Genomic DNA, 18,915 nt, shown 5'->3' on the forward strand with positions numbered 1-18,915 from the left:
GTTTTGGAGGCTGGCCTCTCAGCCATGCCTAGACCTTTTTCTTATGTATTTTCAATGGTGGAGTTTCTACACACCATAGATTAAGGTGTGGAGCTCTGCTGTTCCTAGAGTATTAATGCAAAGTACTACTGTTTTCTATTCAATTCATGCTTATTCTTATTCTAAGATATTCATTCTTAGCCTTATACTTCAAGGGAAAGGAGAAATGAAAAGGGAGACACTAGAATTTATGGCTACCTTGACCAAGGTAATAAGCATTTTAACCTCCCAATGCTTGAGCACTCAAAGCACTCCCATGGTCATATGTGGAGAATCAATTGAAAAGCATAGCATGAAGGAGAGATTGGAAACTCCGGTGGAGAAAGAGGAATGCTATATGGTATTAGAACAATTGGAGAAGCCTATGATCATTGAAGACAAGGAAGAAGTGGTTGAAGACCTAGGAGATGCGGAACTCCCATGGGAAACTAGAACCATAGAACATACCTCCAAGAAGAGTGAGTTTGATGTTGAGGAGGAGAGTGCACAACCTCCAAAAGAAATTTCGAATGAAGACTTGGAGGGAATGAAGTAAGAATTGAGTTCCCTTGGTGATGAAGATCATGCATCCAATATTCTTGGTGAAAAATCCTTTGAATTTGAAGAACCTTCTCCCAATGAATTTGAAAGTGATGTAGAGGTAGATTTCTCTCAACCTCCCATTTATGACTTGAGTGATGGAGAAGAGTTAGATGAAGTTGATGAACAAAGGATTGAGAATGAAGAAGTTTATGAAGAGGTGGAGATTGACAAGGAAGCAAACAAGGGAGTAGAGCTTGCAAGGACATTAGAGATACCTCTCCCCAAGCCACCACCATCCATTCTCTAATTAAAGTAGGTAAATTCCTTATACTTAAGCTTTATTATTCCCCTTGATATGGTTTACTTGAGACGAATGATCAACTTAGACATATTTGTGGCTTTAAGAGTAAAAAGGGAGATCGTTAGTGGTTGAAAACATCATTCTAGGTTTATTATGGTTGTATGCTCAAAGCTTAATTGTAGGGTTGGTATAGAGCTAGATCGCTTGGGTCTAGGAGGATGTTTGGTCACTTCCTTGAGAATTCCTCTTGCTTACCACCCGGATGGACTAATAACAATGATCAACTTCAAGACGGGTGTGAAAATAAAGTGTGGGATCCCGGATTGCAAGAAGAGGATCAACTTTGGGAGCCCCAAGCTTGTGAAGAACTCCATCAACACTTGGCTCAATCCATAAGAAATCTTGGAGCACAATGGAGAACCAAGCATTGGTGGGAGTTCCAAGATGAATACAAGCGCAAGCCACCTTGAGAGAGCTCCCCATAAGTCCAACTTAAGGACAATAAACAAAAGTACTAGGTTGGAAACACCCCACCATGGTAATATCATTTCATTTTTTCTTTTGTAAATATTGGTAGAATTAGTTTAATTTCGTGTTTTGATTAGTTTGTTGAGTATATTTGATAGTTCAGTATGTTAAATAAGGTTCTAAGGTGTTTTGGTAGTTGTTTGGAGGTTTAGAATACTTAGATTGGTGCAAAAACATAGAAATTTTTTTTGAAAAACAGAGCACCATTCACGCGTACGCGCACTGCGCGCGTACGCGTGCATCAAGCGTTTTGGACCATCCACACGCGCGCACCATGCGTGGATTGCAAAATTTCATTCCTCCATACATTGACTCGAGAGTTATGCCCGCATTGTGCGCGCATTGTGCCCGAGGCACATACCAACTCGCGCGTACACGCACATGACACGTAAGCGCCACTCTCGAAATAAGTCATCGACGCAGACGCGCCACGTACGCCTACGCGTCGCTTCCATTACACCACCACCCCCGCGTGCGCTCCATGCGCGCGCACGCGTGGATGTCCTTCCTTCAGCACATCTCTTTTCTTCTCTTCTTTCCATTTCTTTCCTCCTCCTTTCTTCTTCCCTTCTTCTACCCCTCATCCAACACTCCCAAATACCATTGATAACCATTTATTTTAGTTAGTAATTAGTGAGATAGTTAGTTGTTAGTTAGTTACTTAGTCTAGTCTTCATCTTCTTTTCTCTTTTTCATTACAAGTGTTGGATTATAGACTCCGTTTACTATACATTGCTGCTTACCATTAACTACATGCCATTTCAGCATGCTTGTTTTTGGATGATCATCGTTGGACTCTTTAGTTGAGGTTATACCTTGCTACTTGGTTTTGAGTTGTTCATGCTTCAATTGGTGAATACCAAGTACATTAGATTTGCCTTCAAGCATGTTTAATCTTTTTGAATTGCATGATTTGGCCATCATGTAATTTCTATCATTTTCCTTGATTAGGCAATTTCTTGATGGATGTTGTGCATTTATCTTAATGCATTGTGCTTATTGATCACATACGTCCATATGTTATAGCTTGAATGCTCTCATGCTTCTTTAATACTTGTTTTACCTTACAAGTTTACTTAAAGCATCTCAAGCACACTATAATAAGTGAAGTGCGTGCTTCTTTTGTGACATTGATTTTTATGCTAATGTGTGTTCTAAAAGGCGCCTAATTTAGAACTCACATCCCTATTTTCATAAATGTTACACCAATTCACTCACTCAATTCTAGTGATTACTACCTCATTCCAACAATTATGCTTCCTTGCTTTTGTCCCTTCTTATCTTATGGTGTTATTTTCTACTCTTCATGATTGATGCACTGCAAGCAAAAACAAAAGTGAAAGAAAGAATACGCAGCAGCCGATTGATCTACCAGCTGAAGGTAGCAATCCGGAGAGTTGCCGTATCCCCTTGCTCATCTTTGAGTGCACCGAGGACGGTGCAAACTTTTAAGTGTGGGGAGATCGTCTGACCAATAGGCAATTTTGGGTGACAAATTTCTAATCCCAACACTTTTGCATTTCATTTTAGGTTTTTAGGATTTTTACTTGCATTTTCTTAATTTTGCATATATATATACAATAAGCTTAGTCAAAATAATAAAAATTTTCAATATTCCTATCTCTAGGACATCTCAATTGATTTGAGTGAAAAACTTTTTCATAAAACTTGCTTGAATCAATATATATATTGTGGAACATAAATTTTTGAGCTAAGAACACAAGCAAGTGAGTTTTGAGCCTAATTGTGTGGTTACATCTTATAACCACTTATTTTTCCTTCTTGTGTGCATTATTCTCTTTCTATGATTGTAATATTTGATTTGTTTGATTCTTTATGTCCATTATTATTTGTATACATGTATTTATATGATTGAGGCCATCATTTCATTTAGCTCACTTACCCAAATGGCCTTACCTTTTATCTTCCATTGTTAGCAAATTTGAGCCTACACTTAACCCACTTGTTCTTATTTTAGCACATTACAAGCCTTAAAGCAAAAAATAATAATTGTCCTCTATTTGGATCTTTGATTAGCTTAGGCTAGTGTGTGCGTATCATTCAAGTGTGGGAACCTCGGGACATTGGGTGAATAAAAGGGTAGTTTTGTATTTTTGTTGTAAATATTTGGGAATTGGATACATACTCATGTATTGATCACATGTAAAATCTTATGCATTGATGCTCTTGTATATAGAAAGAAAAAATAAGAAGAACAAAAGAAAAAGGAAAGAAAAGAAAAATAATATGAAAAAGAAAAAAACAATAGAAAAAGAAAGAAAAAGAAGAAAAACAATAAAAAGGGGACAAAATGCCCCAAAGCGAAGCTCAATAAAATCAATGCATAAGTGTTGTGAAATGAAAAGGGATACATGAGTATGTGAAAAAGTGAGAAGAATGGGTAGTTAGGTTAGCTTTGAAATTGTATAGAATGTCATAGGTTAGGTGGAAAGTTTAAACTTATCAAAGATTCAAATTTTAAGCTCACTTGACCAAATATGCATCCTACCTTGACCCTAACCCTATTACAACCCAAAGAAAAGACCTCATGATACTTGTCTGCATGCATGAAATATATGTTGATTGTTAGAAGAAGAACAAATCTTAGAAAGCATTAAATAGAGGAGAATTGAGTGAATCAACCCTAAACACTTGAGCGAATAGAGTGCAAACACTACCGGTGAGGGTTCAATTGCTCAATTACATGTTTCCACCTATAAGTGTCACTTTTCATGCAAGTTTGTAAAAAATATTTAATAGCTCAATTCAATTGTGGTTTGGCATGGTTGTTAATACCTTTGGCCCTTGTGCTTATATATGTATTCTTGGAAATTGATTTATTTTGACTAAGCAATTGAATTCATTTAGATAGTTGCATATAGGTAGATTGCATTTAGTTAGTTTTCATTGAATAAATGCCATACCCTTACTTCATTATTGGTTTAAGCATGAGGACATGCTTGGTTTAAGTGTGGGGAGGTTGATAAACCCCATTTGTAGGGTTTATCTTATGCTTCATTTAAGGGATTTTATAACCTTTTACCTATATTTATTTAATGAATTAGCATGATTTTATGATTGTCTCCTTATTTGTGCTTAGATGTGAAAACATACTTTTTAGGACTTTAACTTGATGATTTTAATTCACCTTTGATTCCACTAGATGCCTTGACTTATTTGTTAAGTGATTTCAGGTTGAAAAAGGCTAGGAATGAATCAAAGGAGTGAAAGGAAAGCATACAAAGTGGAGAAGATCATGAAAAGCCAAAGAATTGAACTCTCCCATGGATGTGCGCGCGCACCAGGCGCTTACGCGCACCTTGCGAATTACTCCATGGACGCGTACGCGTGCTGTGCACGTACGCGTCGGTGCTGGTATATGATTTTTTGATTGAAAACGTGGCTAGCGAATTCAGAAGGATTGTGAGGCCCAATCCCAACCAACTTTGGCGCCAAAAATTCTATTTAAAGCCAAGGATTGAAGAGCAAAGGGGGATTTCATCATTCACACTCATTAGGATTAGTTTAGAGTTAGTTTTAGAGAGAGAAGCTCTCACTTCTCTCTAGAATTAGGATTAGGATTAGGTTTAGTTCTTAGATCTAGATTTAGATTCATGCTCTCTTCTACTCTTCTTCTCAATTCTTTGTTGTTGCATTTATGATTCCTCTATTCTTTTGTTGTAAGCCCTTCTACTTTGTTTCTATGCTTTGTTGTAGATCTACTTTTGTTCCTTCTCTTTTCTTTCAATTCAATTAGAGGTAATTCATAATAATTGTGTTCCTTTTAATTGTTGTTGTTAATTCATTGCAATAATTGTTGTTAGATTTCATTCTTGTTGTAGATTTCATATGCTTTCCTTTTATGCCTCTTGTGTGTTTGATAAAATGCCTCTTTTAATTTTAGTATAGATTTTGTTCCTCTTGGTTTTGGTTGAGTAATTAGTGACTCTTGAGTTATCTAATTCCTTTGTTGATTGATAATTAAAAGTTGCTAATTGATTTGAATGCCTCTAAAGCTAGTCTTTCCTTTAGAAGTTGATTAGGACTTGAGGAATCAAATTGATTCATCCACTTGACTTTCCTCCATGATTAGAGGTTAACTAAGTGGTAGCAATGAACAATTTATGGTCACAATGGAGGAGGATAACTAGGATAGGAGTTCTAGTTCTCATATCTTGCCAAGAGCTTTGTTAGTTGTTAGTTTATTTTCTTTGCCATTTGTATTTCTTGTCTAAAATCCCAAAAACCCCAAACATACCTCATAACCAATAACAAGACACTTTATTGCATTCCTAGGGAGAACGACTCGAGGTTTGAATACTTTGGTTTATAAATTTTAGGGGTTTGTTACTTGTGACAAACAATCTTTTGTATGAAAGGATTTTTGCTTGGTTTAGAAACTTTACTTTACAACGAGATTTCATTAGTGAAATTCTAAACCGTCAAAAATCCAATCATCAAGGGACAGAGCTAGAACATGGTTGGACTCACAACCTAGAGATAGCCTGGACTCTTGGGATAAGCTGGTCACAGCTTTCTTAGTCAAGTTATTTCCTCCTCAAAAGCTAAGCAAGCTTAGAGTGGATGTTCAGACCTTCAGACAAAAAGATGGTGAGTCCCTCTATGAAGCTTGGGAAAGATATAAGCAACTAACCAAAAAGTGTCCTTCTGACATGCTTTCAGAATGGACCACATTAGATATATTCTATGATGGTTTGTCTAAATTTTCCATGATGTCACTGGACCACTCTGCAGGTGGATCCATTTACCTAAAGAAAACACTTGCAGAAGCTCAGGAACTTATTGAAATGGTTGCAAATAACCAGTTCATGTATACCTCTAAGAGGAATCCTTTGAGTAATAGGACGCCTCAAAAGAGAGGAGTTCTTGAAATTGATGCTCTGAATGCCATACTGGCTCAGAATAAAATATTGACCCAACAAGTCAATATGATCTCTCAGAGTCTGAATGGATTGCAAAATGCATCCAACAGTGCTAAAGAAGCATCTTCTGAAGAAGAAGCTTATGATCCTGAGAACCCTGTAATGGCAGAGGTGAATTACATGGGTGAAGCCTTTGGCAACACCTATAATCCTTCATGAAAAAATCATCTAAATTTTTCATGGAAGGATCAACAGAAGCAAGGCTTCAATAATAACAATGGTGGAAGAAACAGGTTTGGCAATAGCAAACCTTTCCCATCATCATCTTAACAATAGATAGAGCATTCTGAGCAGAATCCTTCTAGCTTAGCAAACATAGTCTTTGATCTATCTAAGGCCACTCTTAGTTTCATGACTGAAACAAGATCCTCTATTAGAAATTTGGAGGCAGGCACAACTGGGCCAGCTGAGTAAAAGGGTTACTGAAACTCCCCCTAGCACTCTCCCAAGCAATACAGAAGAGAATTCCAAAGGAGAGTGCAAGGCCATTGATATAATCAACATGGCCGAAACCTTAGAGGAGGAGGAGGATGTGAATCCCAATGAGAAAAACCTCTGGAAACGTCCAGTGGCCAGTAAGGAATACCCTAATGAGGAACCAAAGGAATCTGAGACTCATACAGAGACCATAAAGATTCCCTTAGACCTCCTTTTACCAATCATGAGCTCTAATAACTATTCATCTTCTGAAGAGGATGAAGACATTGTTGAAGGGCAAGTTGCCCAATATATAGGAGCAATCATGAAGCTGAATGCCAAGCTATTTGATAATGAGACTTGGGAGGAAGAGCCTCCCTTGCTCACCAATGAACTGAATACATTGGTTCAGCAAAATTTACCTCAAAAGAAACAGGATCCTGGTAATTTTTTAATACCTTATACCATAGGTACCATGACCTTTGAAAAAGCTCTGTGTGACCTGGGGTCAGAGATAAACATGATGCCACTCTCTGTAATGGAAAAACTGGGAATCTATGAGGTACAGGCTGCCAAATTCTCATTGGAAATGGTAGATAAATCTATGAAAAAAGGCTTATGGACTAGTAGAGGACATGCTAGTGAAGGTTGAAGGCCTTTACTTCCCTGCTGATTTCATAATCCTAGACACTAGCAGGGATGAGGATGAATCCATCATCCTTGGAAGACCCTTCCTAGCCACAGCAAGAGCTGTGATTGATGTTGACAGAGGAGAGTTGATCCTTCATGTGAATGAAAAATGCCTTGTAGTAAAGACTCAAGGTTCTCCATCTGTAACCATGGAGAGTAAGCATGAAGAGCTTCTCCCAATACAGAGTCAAACAGAGTCCCTACATTCAAACACTAAGTTTGGTGTTGGGAAGCCACAACCAAACTCTAAATTTGGTGTTGAGAGATCTCAACCATACTCTGATCATCTGTGAGACTTCATGAGATCTCACTGTCAAGCTATTGACATTAAAGAAGCGCTTATTGGGAGGCAACCCAATTTTATTTTAATCTATATTATTTTGTTTTTCTTTTAGGTTGATGATAATGTGAAGTCACAAAGACAATTACAAAAATAAAGAAAAAAAAATCCAAAACAGCATTAAAAACAGCACACCCTGGAGGAAGGACTTACTGGTGTTTAAACGCCAGTAAAGGTAGCAAAATGGGCATTTAAACGCCCAATCTGGCACCTTTATGGGCGTTTAAACGCCAGAATAGGACACCAGACTGGCGTTTAAACGCCAGAATAGGGCAACAAATTGGCGTTTAGATGCCAGAACAGGAAGGAAAACTGGCGTTTAAATGCCAGAACAGGGCAGCAGACTGGCGTTTAAACGCCAGAATTGCACTCTAAGGCGTTTTGAATGCCCAATTGGAGCAGAGATGAGAATTCCTTGACCCCTCAGGATCTGTGGACCCCACAAGATCCCCATCAACCTCAACTCACTCTCTCTCCTCTTCACACCTTTCTACAACACTCTTCCCCAAATACCCTTCACCAATCACCTCCATATCTCTTCCCCAAATACCCTTCACCAATCACTTCCTTAACTCTTCCCCAAAACCCCCACCCACCTTCAAAATTCAAAATCATTTCCCTCCCAAACCCACCCAAACCTTTCGGCCACTCTCCTTCCCTTTTCCTATAAATACCCCTCTCCACTCCTTCATTTTCACACATCATACACATTCCCCTCCCTTTGGCCGAAACACATACACCTTTTATCTCCTCCATTTTCTCCTTTTTTACATCTTTCTTTCATCTTTTGCTTGAGGACGAGCAAATATTTTAAGTTTGGTGTGGTAAAAGTATTGCTTTTTGTTTTCCCATAACCAAGTATGGCACCTAAGGCCAGAGAAACCTCTAGAAAGAGGAAAGGGAAGGCAACTGCCTCTACCTCTGAGTCATGGGAGATGGAGAGATTCATCTCAAAGGTCCATCAGGACCACTTCTATGAAATTGTGGCCAAGAAGAAGGTGATCCCTGAGGTCCCTTTTAGGCTCAAAAGGGCAAATATCCGGAGATCCGACAAGAGATCTGAAGAAGAGGTTGGGATGTTCTTGCCAACACCATTCAACAAGTCGGAATCTTAATGGTTGAAGAGTTCTATGCAAATGCATAGATCACAAGGAACCATGATCAAAGTATGAACCCAAACCCAAAGAATTGGCTTACAATGGTTCGGGGGAAATACTTAAATTTCAGTCCAGAAAATGTGAGGCTAGCATTCAACTTGCCAATGATGGAAGAAAACGCACGCCCCCTACACCAGAAGGGTTAACTTTGATCAAAGGTTAGACCAAGTCCTCATGGACATATGTGTAGAAGGAGCTCAATGAAAAAGAGACTCAAGAGGCAAACCGATTCAATTGAGAAGACCGGATCTTAAGCCTGTGGCTAGAGGATGGTTGGAGTTCATCCAATGCTCTATCATTCTCACTAGTAACCGATCTGAGGTAACTGTGGATCGGGCCATCATGATCCATAGTATCATGATTAGAGAGGAAGTAGAAGTTCATGAAATCATACCTCTAGAACTCTACAAGGTGGCTGACAAGCCCTCACCTTTGGCAAGATTAGCCTTTCTTTATCTCATATGTCACCTTTGCTATTTAGCTGGGATTGTCATAGAGGGAGACATCCTCATTGAAGAGGACAAGCCCATCACTAAGAAGAGGATGAAGCAAACTAGAGAGCCCATTCATGGCACTTAACAAGAGCATGAGGAATTCCCTCATCAAGAAATCCCTGAGATGCCTCAAGGGATGCAATTTTCTCCACACAATTATTAGAAGCAACTCAACACTTCTTTGGAAAGCTTGAGTTACAACATGGACCAATTAAGGGTGGAACACCAAGAGCACTCCATCATTCTCCATGAGATTAGAGAAGATCAAAGAGCTATGACGGAGGAGCAACAAAGGCAAGGAAGAGACATATAGGAGCTCAAGAGCACCATTGGTTCTTCAAAAGGAAGAAGACGCCACCCTCACTAAGGTGGACTCATTCCTTAATCTCTTTGTCTATTTATTTTTCTATTTTTTGGCTTTATGCTGTATGTTCTATTTATGTTTGTGTCTTCACTACATGATCATTAGTGTCTAGCATCTATGTCTTAAAGCTATAAATAATTCCATGAATCCTTCACCTCTCTTAAATGAAAAATATTTTAAAAACAAAAGAACAAGAAGTGCATGAGTTTCAAAAATTTGTCCTTGAAATTAGTTTAATTATATTGTTGTGGTGACAATACTTTTTGTTTTCTGAATGAATGCTTGAACAGTGCATATTTTTTATCTTGTTGTTTATGAATGTTTAAATTGTTGGCTCTTGAAAGAATAAGGAAAAAGGAGAAATGTTATTGATAATCTGAAAAAAATCATAAAAATTGATTCTTAAAGCAAGAAAAAGCAGTGAAAAAAAAAAGAGAGAGTAGCAAAAAAAAAATGGCAAAAAAAGGGAGAAAAGAAAAAAAAAGCAAGCAGAAAAAGCCAATAGCCCTTTAAACCAAAAGGCAAGGGTAAAAAGGGTCCAAGGCTTTGAGCATTTATGGATAGGAGGGCCTAAAGGGATAAAATACAGGCCTAAGTGGCTAAATCAAGTTGTCCCTAACCATTTGCTTGTGTCATGAAGGTCCAAGTGAAAAGCTTGAAACTGGGTGGTTAAAGTCATGATCCAAAGCAAAAAGAGTGTGCTTAAGAACTCTGGACACCTCTAATTGGGGACTTTAGCAAAGCTAAGTCACAATCTGAAAAGGTTCACCCAGTTATATGTCTGTGGCATTTATGTATCTGGTGGTAATACTGGAAAACAAAGTGCTTAGGGCCACGACCAAGACTTATAAAGTAGCTGTGTTCAAGAATCTACGTACTGAAATAGGAGAATCAATAATGCTATCTGAATTCTGAGTTCCTATAGATGCCAATCATTCTAAACTTCAAAGGAAAAAGTGAGATGCCAAAACTGTTCAGAAGCAAAAAGCTACAAGTCCCACTCATCAAATTAGAACTAAGCTTCATTGATATTTTGGGATTTATAGTATATTCTCTTCTTTTTATCCTATTTAATTTTCAGTTGCTTGGAGACAAGCAACAATTTAAGTTTGGTGTTGTGATGAGCGGATAATTTATACGCTTTTTGGCATCGTTTTTATGTAGTTTTTAGTAGGATCTAGCTACTTTTTGGGATATTTTTATTATTTTTTATGAAATATTCATATTTCTGGACTTTACTACGAGTTTGTGTGTTTTTCTGTGATTTCAGGTATTTTCTGGCTGAAATTGAGGGACCTAAGCACAAATCTGATTCAGAGGCTGAAAAAGGACTGCAGATGTTGTTGGATTCTGACCTCCCTGCACTCGAAGTAGATTTTTAGGAGTTACAGAACTCAAATGGCGTGCTCTCAATTGCGTTGAAAAGTAGACATCCAGAGATTTCCAGAAATATATAATAGTTCATACTTTTCTTGAGTTTTGACGACACAAACGCCCCTTCTCTACCCTACTCTTAAGTTAAACGCCAGAAACACGTTATGAATCAGAGTTAAACGTCCAAACTGGCATAAAAGCTGGTGTTTAACTCCAAGGAAGACCTCTACACGTGAAAGCTTCAATGATCAGCCCAAGCACACACCAAGTGGGCCCGGAAGTGGATTTCTGTATCATTTACTCATTTCTGTAACCCTAGTAACTAGTTTAGTATAAATAGAGCTTTTTACTATTGTACTTACATCTTTGGACCTTTACATCTTTGGATTACCTTTTGATCCTTTGATCACGTTTTGGAGGCTGGCCTCTCGGCCATGCCTAGACCTTGTTCTTATGTATTTTCCACGGTGGAGTTTCTACACACCATAGATTAAGGTGTGGAGCTCTGCTGTTCCTCGAGTATTAATGCAAAGTACTACTGTTTTCTATTCAATTCATGCTTATTCTTATTCTAAGATATTCATTCACACACAAGAACATGACGAATGTGATGATTATGTGACACTCATCACCATTCTCACTTATGAACGTGTGATTGACAACCACTTCCGTTCTACATGAAAACAAGCTTGAATGTGTATCTTTTGGATTCCTGGTCCATGCGTTTGATTGCCTCTCCTGACAACAGAGCCTTCAATTCCTTGCGATCAGAGTCTTCGTGGTATAAACTAGAATCAATTGGCAGCATTCTTGAGATCCAGAAAGTTTAAACCTTGTCTGTGGTATTCCGAGTAAGATCTGGGATGGGATGACTGTAACGAGCTTCAAACTCACGACTGTAGGGCGTGGTGGCAGATGCAAAAGGATAGTAAATCCTATTCCTACACGATCGAGAACCGACAAATGATTAGCCCTACGCAACCCGTAGCTGGACCATTTTCACTAAGAGGATGGACGGTAGCCATTGACAACGGTGATCCCCCTACATACAGCTTGCCATAGAAAGGAGTTAGAAGGATTGGATGAAGGCAGTAGGAAAGCAGAGATTCAGAAGGAACAACGCATCTTCATACGCTTATCTGAAATTCCCACCAAGGAATTACATAAGTATCTCTATCTTTATTTTATGTTTCATTTATTTTTTAATTATTAAAACTTCATAACCATTTGAATCCGCCTGAATGAGATTTACAAGGTGACCATAACTTGCTTCAAGCCGACAATCTCCGTGGGATCGACCCTTACTCACGTAAGGTTTATTACTTGGACGACCCAGTGTACTTGCTGGTTAGTTGTGCGAAGTTGTGAAAAAGAGTGATATTACAATTGTGCGTACCGAGCTGTTGGCGCCATTGAGATCACAATTTCGTGCACCAAGAAACATGCTCAATGATTTATGCGCATCCATATCAACAAAATTTTTGGTCATGAACTTCTTGATAGCGGAAGGTCGGGTTGCAACCATACGAAGAGATTGGATATCTGTGGTTAAATGCAACAAGGCTAGCCTTACGCTCCGGAATAAGGCTAAGGAATCCATAGGGGTGTTCCTTGTGGACCTAGACTCCCAACTACAGGAGAAATCGAGACCAGAGCCCAATGGACAGTTGAGAGATTCTAAATTGGTGACGTCCCAGAAAAGTACACTATGATCAATAAGGAACTATCTTATCCCTTGAAGTCAAAAATTTAGAATTTCTTAAGAGGTAATGTGGATTTATTTGCTTGGGAACTTGCCGACATACCTGAGATTGATCGAGCATTCATGTCCCATCAGCTAGCTATTAACCTAAATTTCAAGCCGGTTGCACAGCAATGTCAAAAGATGTCGCCCGACCGAGAAGCTGAGGTTAAAAGCCAAGTTTAGGGATTATTAGATGCTGGGTTTATTCGTGAATTAACTTACTCAACATGGTTGTCCAATGTGGTTACGGTACAAAAAGTCTAATGGAAAATGACGAATGTGCATAGACTATACGAATTTAAATAAAGCCTGCCCAAAAGAATGTTTTCCTCTATCTAATATTGATAACATGATTGACTATTTCTCGTGATATAAGATACTAAACTTCCTAGATGCTTATAGTGGTTATAACCAGATTTCGATGCATAAAGCTGACGAAGATAAAACAACTTTTATCACCCCCGAGGGGATTTACTGCTACGCTATAATGCCTTTTGGTTTGAAAATGTAGGGGCAATGTATCAAAGGTTAATGGAAGAAGTTTTCAAGCAGCAGATGGGAAGAATATGAAATTCTACATTGACGATATGTTGATAAAGACAACGGACGATTCCAACCTGATCGCTGACTTGCAGGAAGTTTTTAATTGCCTCCGATTTCACAGGATGATGTTGAACCCGACAAAATATGCATTTGAAGTTTGGGGAGGTAAATTTTTAGGGTTTATGGTCACTCAAAGAGGCATAGAAGCTAATCCTGAGAAATGCCGAGCAATTCTAGACATGTCGAGTCCTTGGAATCTTAAAGAGGTTCAAAGGGTCACAGGTCTATTGGTCACATTGTCGAGATTTTTAGGGGCTTCCGCAAAATAAGCCAAAAAACTTTTTAAAGTAATGAGAAAGGATGTGGAATTTGCTTGGACTAAGGAATGTGAGGCAAATTTTCAACATTTTAAAAACTTGCTCTCATCTCCTCCCGTCTTAGCAAAGCCGGAACATGGACAACCTTTTTTCTTGTACCTATCCATGACTGAAGAAACTCTGGCTTTGGCCTTAGTCCTAGAGGATCAGGATAAGCATCAATGTCTCGTGTATTTTATTAGAAAGGTTCTTCAAGGACCTGAGCTATGATATTTAAAGATGAAAAAACTTGCATTTGCTCTACTCACATCGGCTCGTAGGTTGTGCTAATACTTTCAAAGTTATTTGGAAATAGTGCAAACTGACCAACCGATCAAAAAATTTTTACAAAAGTCTGACCTGGTAGGTCGGATGATGAGCTAGTCTATTGAGCTATCTCAGTTCGATGTACGTTATGAACTACGCTCCGCCATTAAGGCCCAAACGATGGTAGATTTTCTAGCCGAAATGACACACCCAGCCTCCGACATACCGATATGGGAGCTTCATGTGGATGGATCTTCCGATGTCAGGTATGGAGGGGTTGGCCTCATCCTAACCAAGGGTGCGGACATGGTGATTGAGGCCTCCATCAAATTTGATTTTCCTTTCTCAAATAATCAGGCTGAGTATGAGGCTTTGCTTGCAGGATTAGCGTTAGCTCGGGATGTCGGAGCAACAGAAGTGATCGTTTTCAGCAATTCACAATTGGTGACATCCTGAGTTAACGGAGAATACTAGGCGCGGGATTCGCTAATGCATAAGTACTTGAAAAAAGTACAACAAGAGGTACAATCCTTTGATTCTTTTTTAATCAAGCATGTGCCTAAGGAACAAATTACACAAGCTGATGTGTTGTCCAAACTCATAAGTGCTAAGCCTGGAATAGGAACTGTAGTCTAATAAAGGAGGTGCTTAAAGAACCTGCTGTAACAAAACCCAACGTCCCAATTTTCTGTTCCTCCAATCTTAATACTTAGATGAACCCAATTTGCATATACCTAGAACACGAGACCTTGCCCAGTGATCCTAAGGAAGCAAAGAAGTTACGACTTAAAGCCGCCAAATATACCATGATAAATGGACAACTGTACAAAAGGGGCATTCCCCAACCATTGTTAAAATGCTTAAATGACCAACAAACAATGTATGTGTTGCAGGAGGTACATGAGGGTTGCTGTGGACATCATTTGGGAGGAAAGTTGTTGGCTCATAAGGTCATCCGAGCTGGATACTACTAGCCCACTCTTATTAAGGATGCCATGAAATACGTAAAGAAATGTGACAAATGCCAGTTGCATGGCAACCTCCTCCAAGCACCTCCTCACGAGCTTGTATCTGTCATCTTGACAAGATCATTTGCTAAATGGGACTTGGATTTATTGGGGCCTTTTCCACAGAGACTGGGTCAGGTAAAATATCTTATAGTTGTTATAGATTATTTTACCAAGTGGATTGAAGCCATGCCTCTGTCTAGTATCAGTTTTGCTTAATGTTGGAAGTTCGTTTGGAGAGAAATCATTACAAGATTTGGGATTTTCGAACCTATTGTCACGGATAATGAGACCCAATTCATGGACTCCAGGTTTTGGGAACTGTTGTCCAGCTTAGGAATTTGGCAAATATTTGCCTCGGTGGAGCACCTGCGAGAAAACTATAAGATATTTTACCCAAAGCTACTAATAAAGTGATTTTAAATGGGATGAAGAAAAGATTAGATGAGCGCTCAGGTTCTCGGGTTGACGAAGTGTGGTCAGTACAATGGTCATACCGAACTACAGTACAATCCACTACCAACAAAATATCTTTCAGACTCACCTATGGTGAAGAGGCGGTAATCCTAGTAGAGCTCGGGGAGCCAAGTCCAAGAATACTTTTAGGAACCTTGGTAACTCATGAAATCTTGGACCTAATTGATGAAATTAAAAATATGGCTAACTTAGTTGAGCAAGCTTTAAAGTAAAAAGGGTGGCCAAAAGATACAACACTAGGATTTGATCTAGAAGCTTTCAAGCTGGGACCTAGTGTTAAGACAAGCTGATGCCAGAACCTCAGGAGCTCAAGGAAAGCTAGCTCCGACCTGAAGAGGACTCTTCAGGATTAAAGTAGTATTGGGAAAAGGAGCATACAAACTTGAAGCATTGGATGGTTCTGAGAACCTGGAATGTGACTCATTTGAAGAGATATTACTCTTAGAAATCTTTTGGCTATGAATAGAATACAAGTACTCTTTTCCTAGGCATATAGGTTTTTAATGAGGCCTCCTTTGTATTTAGCAAACAAGTTTTATTCGTAACTTTGTGTTATATTTCGATAAAATATGGATTTCCAATACAGAATTTTATGTTATGAATAAGTTGTATTGAGATTCTTCACCAGTATAAAAATTAAATTCGGGTCGTAATTAAAAGCTCGAAAACGGTTAAATAGAAACTAATATTTAATAAAATGGTAAAATGTTAAGAGTCATAAGTTAGTCCCGAGCATAACGGAAACACGCAAAAGTAGTCCCGACAACAAACGGAAAAAATTGCTATCAAAATTACGAAAGTTCGAACTACCAAGTTCACAACACTTAGCAAAATAAGTTTAAAATTAGAAAATAGAAACGACCTTCCCATCCACCACCTTTTTTAAGGCATCAAGTTCGGAGACGTCCAAGTCGAGAGCCCTCAATTTGATCTAGTCAAGGATGTTTTGCTCTTCATCGAAAACTCCATCCACAATAGCTTGCTCTGCCTTTCTGACTCAGAGCTCAAGCCCATCAATCCTTCCAATTAGCTTGGAAACTTATTTCTTCAAGTTTTCCCCTCTCAAATCAGAAGCAGCTTTGGCCTCCTTTAGAGTTTTCACCTTAGCCTCAAAGGAAGTTTGCTTCTCCAGGAGAGAGATAACTGTAGAATTCAATTTTTGAATCTAAGAGTTGGCATTAGTAATTACCTTATCCTTGGATAGAAAGTCGGAATGGAGGTTACCAATTTCTATCTCGACATTATGGATATATATCGCCAAACGAAGAAGCATTCTTTGGACTTAGGGAAGGGTGTCCTCCAGGGGCATCTTGGCAAGCACCAACTTCGTTTCCTCATTCATGAAATGTTGGTCTACGAAGTCAGAAACTCAGAATCCTTTGTCTAAAAAGTTCCTAATTAATGAAGGAGATGGAACATTGACATCCTCCTTACCTGTGCCTTTTAATTTTTTTCTTGAAGGAGAACGAACCGAAAAATCTCCCTCTAGGTCATGAACCTCGACCTCGAGACCCCTTTCCTCCCCAGTTTCCACAACCCTACGAGGTTTGTGGTTGGCAGCTGATGGTGGCGGAAGAGGAAACTTGATCACCACCAATATTGATTGGGGGTTGACTTGACAACCTCCTCTTCATTTCAGCGATAGCAGCAAGTCTCCCAACCATATCAACTGAAATATGATATCGTCAGTAATACAAAATCACGAAGTATAAACTAAAGAGGCTATGAATACAAAAGTTACTAATAGCGCTTCGAGCAGCTTGATTGTTTATGAGAATGTCCTTAAAACTAGGGGACTCTCATTCCACAACATCATTAACAAATTGATAGTTAAAAGTTTGCTAGCATTGACACCAAAAATTTGGACTTTTGGTGAAGAAACATTATAATTCTAATACAAGTTAAATCCTTTAGCACCCTCCAAAGTAAAAAATAAGAGAGTTGTGCCTTTTACCCCTTCAATCTTAAAGAACGTTTCTTTGAATTCATGATAGAATTCCTCAAACAAAGTAAATATTTTTCTATTAGGAACACCTCGGAAGGAGACAAACCCGTGGCCCTCCGACCTAAAGGGGATGGTGAGAATGAAGAAATAGAAGAAGACTCTAAGAGTAAGCTCAATATCCAAAAATGAGCACAAAAGCTTGAAGCATCGGATAATGGCCCAAGAATTTGGGTGGAGCTGGGAAAGAGCACATCTAGTATGTGTTGGTAAGCTTATTTGGAAATCGGAAAAAGGTAGGCGAACCCCAATTTGAAAAAACAAGGTCTTGTACATCCACAACCAATCTGGAACAATACTGGCATGCTCGTTTATATGGCATAGCCGATCTCCAGACCTCAGAACAGACAAGACATAAAGATTGCTTAGGCCAGAATCAAAGATAACCCGAGCCTCCCTCAAATTATCAAGTTCTTCACGAGTAATTATAGAAGGTGTATCCTTGACTTCCTCAAAAATTCAAGAGTATATATCCACCTCTGGCTCACTGTTCATTCCCGGAGCGGGGACATGACGTGATCTCGGTAGATTAGTAGCACCGCCACGCCCTTGCCTCACGATAACCTTTTTCCTGGCCATCTCGTAAAAATCTATAGGAACACCACCACTATGTTGCCAGAAATAAAAAGATCCTAAGAATACAAGTCCTATAGCTTGTAGCTCGTTCAAAACATAGAATGAACTTGCAACATGCAGGAAAACTATGAAGAGTGGGGGCAAACAGTAATCATCAACTATTTGAAAACTAAAAATAGTGGTGTCCCTACTACAAAGAGCATATTCAGAGATAACAAGCGCAAAGAAAAAACAGAAAAAATACCAAGCAAAAGGAATAGTATACAGAACAAACAAGGATTCAAAGAGATTTCTCAAGTAAAAGCACAAAATAAGAAAAAACAGAAGCTTCACTAACCTCAAATGACAATTGCTGTAGAATTTGCTGATAAATGCCACTAACTCTCCTTAGCACAGCAAAGGACGCAACGACAATGGGGAGCAAAGCAAATCCAACAAGGGAGATTTGCAGAGAGAAAGAGAGGAGATTGTTCATATTTGGAAGGATGGTTTTGAAAATGAAATGGTCTGAAAAGTAAAAAGGTAAAGTAAAACCTATTTCAACTTAAGTTAAATATTGCATTTATTACTGGAGAGTGAATGTAGGAGAAGGCCAACGGTTTGCAAAATGAGGGGAGTATAACTGCTCCAGTGAAACTAAAGGAATCTGTTCAGTTTCTTTAAAGTACCCTTTAGGGTCCTAGTAAAAGAACAAAATCCAACATCATAAACTCGGATATCCGTGACAAAAGAACTGGGGTCCAAGAATCCGAGTTGGGAGCACTGTTGTGGACA

This window comes from Arachis hypogaea, chromosome 6 (assembly GCF_003086295.3).
Source record: "Arachis hypogaea cultivar Tifrunner chromosome 6, arahy.Tifrunner.gnm2.J5K5, whole genome shotgun sequence".
NCBI lineage: Eukaryota > Viridiplantae > Streptophyta > Magnoliopsida > Fabales > Fabaceae > Arachis > Arachis hypogaea.